Source organism: Lepisma saccharinum, chromosome 9, assembly GCF_977018435.1.
Source record: "Lepisma saccharinum chromosome 9, izLepSacc3.1, whole genome shotgun sequence".
In the NCBI taxonomy this organism is placed as follows: domain Eukaryota; kingdom Metazoa; phylum Arthropoda; class Insecta; order Zygentoma; family Lepismatidae; genus Lepisma; species Lepisma saccharinum.
Window position 1 is genome coordinate 84,273,653 of NC_139237.1, and position 5,256 is coordinate 84,278,908.

The 5,256-nt window shown below is 44.7% G+C and overlaps 1 pseudogene; it reads left to right on the plus strand.

Moving 5' to 3' along the window:
• The first annotated feature begins 2,239 nt into the window (after positions 1-2,239).
• Positions 2,240-4,146, plus strand: LOC145992509 (glucose dehydrogenase [FAD, quinone] pseudogene; annotated as a pseudogene).
• Positions 4,147-5,256: the final 1,110 nt, after the last annotated feature.

A 5,256-nucleotide genomic window follows, 5' to 3' on the forward strand; every position in this document is an offset into this window, starting at 1 on the left:
ATGCACCGAGTTCAGTCATGTCCCAATTTTAAAGAAAATGCCTAAAATAGGCAATATCTGGCATTTGTGAAACAATATAGGCAATATCGGCAAAATTAAATTGCCTTTAAATTAAGCTAATCCCTCCACCCTGGCCTTCGCAACATTCGTTTTCATCATATCTCTAACAGGAAAGAATAGGCATTTTGCCTAACATCCGGTCTCTGCTGATGACCAAAAAAGTAAAAAAAAAAAAATCTTTAGAATGACCTTAGAATTTTTGGAAAATGGCCTAAAAATAATTATCGCTCTGAAATTAAAAGACTTATTTTTTCATAAATTACAACAGAGTCGTTGAATAAATCGATGAAACCCACTCACTGTTTGGTGGTTTAAACTACTGAAGCAAAGGGTGCTAATGTAATTCTCTTTCCTTGAACTTCAAGGTTATATGAAATACACCGCAAGGATTTTCTGTACAAGTCATTCACCTCCTTTCACAGCGGAGCTTCCAAGATACAGTAATCGGACAGTGTACATCAGATTATATTTTTTTATATATATAACATAACTAATTTTACTTTAAAACCACAGATTAAAGCAATAATAGAAGCCACCAAGGGAACCTCGAAGTAGGCTTCACACAAAGTATTTTAAGTTTGCTGGAGGAAAAATAAATTCACCACAATAAATTATTTAACGCACTGCCGAACATTTCAGTTAAAACAATATTGTCGCATGTCAGGAAACTTAAATATGTAAGTTATGCTAGCAAATGTCTTTTAAAATTCATGAAAATAACAAGGAAGAAGAAAACAAAGCTTCGAAAATGCAATAAAGACGGCAAAAAAATACAAAAAAAAAAATACTGAAAAAATACCTAAAAGGCAAAAAAAAAAGGGGGGTCGAAAATGAAGAGAGAAAAAAAAGCGAAATAAAAATAATGTTTTCTGGATCTAACTGAAGGAAAACGGACTGATATCAGATTTAGCATTGTTGTAAAGACTTAGAAAAGATGAGGATTTATTTGTCATCAACTTCCGGACCGTATCAACCAGAATCCATGTGAAAAAATTATATTAAAAGTGATCAGCACGTATACCCGGATGTTTAAAACGACTACGTTATATTTTCCAGTTTAGGCCTCCTCAATGGCGCAGTGGTAGCGTCGTCGCCTTGTAATCAAGGGGCCCCGGGTTCGATACCCGGTGGAGGCACATAGTGATCCGGATTCCACTTTAAACTGTAGGTTTAGTCCCGATTAGCCTTACTGTGCATAAAGTGGGCGCAAAACACCAATTCAATCAATCAATCAATAGGTTCGAGTTAGAGTTACTTGCCGGTTTATTTGTAATAATGGGACATTCCACGAAAAGTGGTTCTACTCCGTGTAACAAAATGAATTAATTTAAAAATTATTATTGTTTCCTAATTCAGGTCTAAATGTTTGTGAATGAATATAATTTTGCATGTTTCACCAAGAAAAAATTAGCACGTGTAGCCTATATGCTTCAAAGACAAATGACGTTCAACTTTTCTACATATTTGAAGCGCCACACACGAACACATTTTCGTTAATGCTTTTCATGCATTCAAGCTGCGTCATCATACTCAAGTTTTGTTCACTTGACAGCCGACACAAGCACTTCACAATTCTATGAAATCATTTCATAATGAATGTATTAATCCAATCGCATGTCTAGAACCTTATATTTTATGCGTGGATGTCACACACGTAACGGGATCTCATTGATTGATTTAGTTTATTTTACTTCGCACTTCTGCCACTTTTGGCTAATCGTGAAGATGATTGATTTGGTGTTCTAAGTCCACTTTATGCACAGAAAGGCTAATCGGGACTGGACCTACAGTTTAAAGTGAGATCCGAACCACTATGTGCCTCCACCCGGGAGCCCTTGATTACAAGACGACGACGCTACCACTGCGCCATCGGGAGGCCCTCGTGAAGATGAGGATGAGTGATGATATGATGAAATCGATGAAAGGATATTCACAAAGAACCTCCATGCCGGGACTTGAACCCGGGACCCTTGGCCTCGTAGCACACCTATTAACCACTCAGCCACAGAGGCTTGCTGTAATAATTGAAAGAGAGCACAACAGTTTGTTCGAAGTTACGAAAGAAGTTAGTATTTGTTATGACCTGAACTGCTTTCCATCATTTTCCCATAGTTTCTCATGGTTTCTCTCTCGTGTTTTCAGGCTCGACCGTCAGTGAAATGGAATTCCTACACATCTCTGATGGACTATCCCACGGGGACGTGTGCCCAGCAGGAAGTTACGTGTTCGTGGGTCTCCTGGACATCATAATGCGGGCCCAGTGCGAGCTCGCCGACGTCGACAACCAACCCTTGGATGTGGACACGGTGGACGCAGAGTACGACTTCATAGTGGTGGGCGCTGGAGCAGCTGGTTGCGTGATCGCCAACAGGCTCAGCGAGGTCCTCGACTGGAACGTCCTGCTCCTCGAAGCAGGAGGGCACGAACCTACCATTGCGCAGCTTCCGGCGGTCTTCACGGGGCTGCAGGGAACGTACTTCGACTGGCAGTACTCGACGGAGCCGCAAGACACCGCTTGTCGAGGTGCGCCTGGGGGTAGGTGCCGCAGACCGAGAGGGAAGACCTTAGGAGGAACCACTCTGTTGAACGGGATGAAGTACCTGAGAGGGAACAGGAAAGACTACGACACCTGGGAGTCCCTGGGGAACGTCGGGTGGAGCTACGAGGACGTCCTGCCGTACTTCATCAAGTCCGAAGACAACGGGAACCTGGATCAGGTAGACGCGGAGTTCCACGGCATCGGAGGGTACCTCCATGTGCAAAGGTTCACCCACGACTGGGACCTCATGGGCATCCTTGTGGAGGCGGGTCAAGAGATGGGTCTGGAGTTCAGGGACACGAACGGGAAGAGACAGACGGGCATCGAGAGGTCTCAGATGACAACCAAGAACGGAGCTCGGTTCAGCGCTTCTAAGGCGTTCCTCAATCCGATCCGGTTGAGACCCAACCTCCACATCTCCTTGCACTCGCACGTGACGAAAGTGCTCGTGGATCCGGTGCAGAAGCACGCGTACGGCGTCGAGTTCATGAAGAAGGGCGTCGTGCACACCGTGAGGGTCTCCAAAGAGGTCATCCTGTCCGCAGGATCCGTCAACAGCCCTCAGATCCTCATGCTCTCGGGCATCGGGCCGCAGGAGGACCTTACTCAGCTCGGGGTACCGGTCATCGAGGACCTGCGTGTCGGCTACAACCTGCAGGAGCACATCGGGTACGACGTGGAGTTGAACACTAACCAAACCGCGCACCCTATTTCCCTCCTGGACTCCAGCTTCGAGTTCGCTCTTCACAGAGAAGGTCCGCTGGCCAGCAGAGGCCTTGGAGAGATCACAGCCTTCGTCAGCACCAAGTTCGTAAACCCTGACGAGGACTACCCGGACCTGAAGCTAGACTTCTCCGAGGTACCAACCACGTGCTACCGCAATGGATCCGTCATCTCCTGCAGCCACTTCACTCAGATCGCCAACTTCGCCATAGTCCCGACCCTAATGAGACCTAAGAGCAGAGGCGCAGTGAAGCTCGCCAGCGCGGACCCTCTTGACAAACCCCTCATCTACGCCAACTTCCTCTCGCACCCGGACGACATCGCGGTCATCATAGAGGGGATAAAGATAGCGTTCAAGATGGCCGACACGAGCGCGCTGAGGAAGGTCGCCGCCCGCGTGAACAGGGACAGGGTACCGGGCTGCCGAGGACACAGATACGACACCTACGAGTACTGGACGTGCGCGCTGAGGCAGAGGGCTCTCCCGGAGAACCACATGTGCGGTACGAACAAGATGGGACCCGATACCGATCCTGATGCGGTTGTGGATCCTCAGTTACGAGTGTATGGCGTATCCGGTCTTCGAGTAATCGACGCATCCGTCCTACCAAGTATACCGTCCAGTAACATCATGGGGGTCGTGTACATGGTAGGAGAGAAGGGGAGTGATCTAATCAAGGAACAGTGGTTGTAGCCGTGGTGACGTAACTCAAGAAGACCATACTAACACAAAAACTCGAAACGTGAACACTGGGAATCGTGTCATGCAGAATGAACAACCACATGTGTACAAGCAAAGTTTACGGCTTAGCAGTTCAACTGAAATGAAGTACTCTCAAGGGGAAAATTCCAATTTTCTTCGCAAAATCTTCACAGAAACTGCTATTTGAATACTGTAGAACATGGGCGTAACTTGGCCCTAATTTTGAGGGGGCAGAATCAGACTTGGGACCTAATTCTGAGGGGTTAGAATCAAACCTGGAACTTAATTTTGGGGAAAAGATTCGAAAACCTTTTCATCCAATAAAAACAGCATCCATGATTATTTGCTAAATAACTGTGACATTTGCTCCTCAGATCGCCTAATTTATAAATCTTAATAAACCTGATTTTGGGGGGGGGGGAAGTGCCCCCTTGCCCCCACCAAGTTACGCCTATGCTGTAGAATGTACACACATCACAGCATTTAACCAACCGTACTTTTAACAGATCTAATACAATGAAAAGATAATTGCTCATTATCTGTAAACAATTTTAAGTAATAAACCAACAATATTATAAAACACATTGGCTTTCTATACCCAACGACACCCACTGTGAATTATATCCGGAAATTTTAATATCTTAACTCTACATCGGTTAGTTTGTCTATCTCTTCAGTTAGTTCAATTGGCACACTAATCGCACATACGTACCTAATCACCCATCACTTCAACGACACAGAATATCCAGTCCGACCGCACGAACTAACTTCTCAGTACTTCTCCGAGGCAGTATATTAACAACAGTAATAAAATAGCGCTTAAACAGGAACTGCCCTAGCTGATATCCCGTGATATCGCAATTAGAAATGTTCTGCAATTGAAATTGGAAACAAAAGCTTCCCACGAGAGAATCATCAAGTCTGCAGGAAGATGATACTCCAGAAAGACATTGTAAATAATAACACCATTAAGCCTTGTTTCCATGATAACCAAAATGTAAATATGCTGACCAAGGGAGACTTACTGGTGCTAATCACGCATATTTCAACGCGTAGAATAAATACCCACTATGCATCTGCCTCAATACAGCAAGGGTATTTTCTACAGGAAGACTCGAGAAAATGTAACTGTAAGTAGTCACTACTTTTGATACCTTTTTTTGGACCACCTTGTATGATCTTAATAGAACACTATATGTGTGTATCTGAATGACAGGAAAACAATATTTAC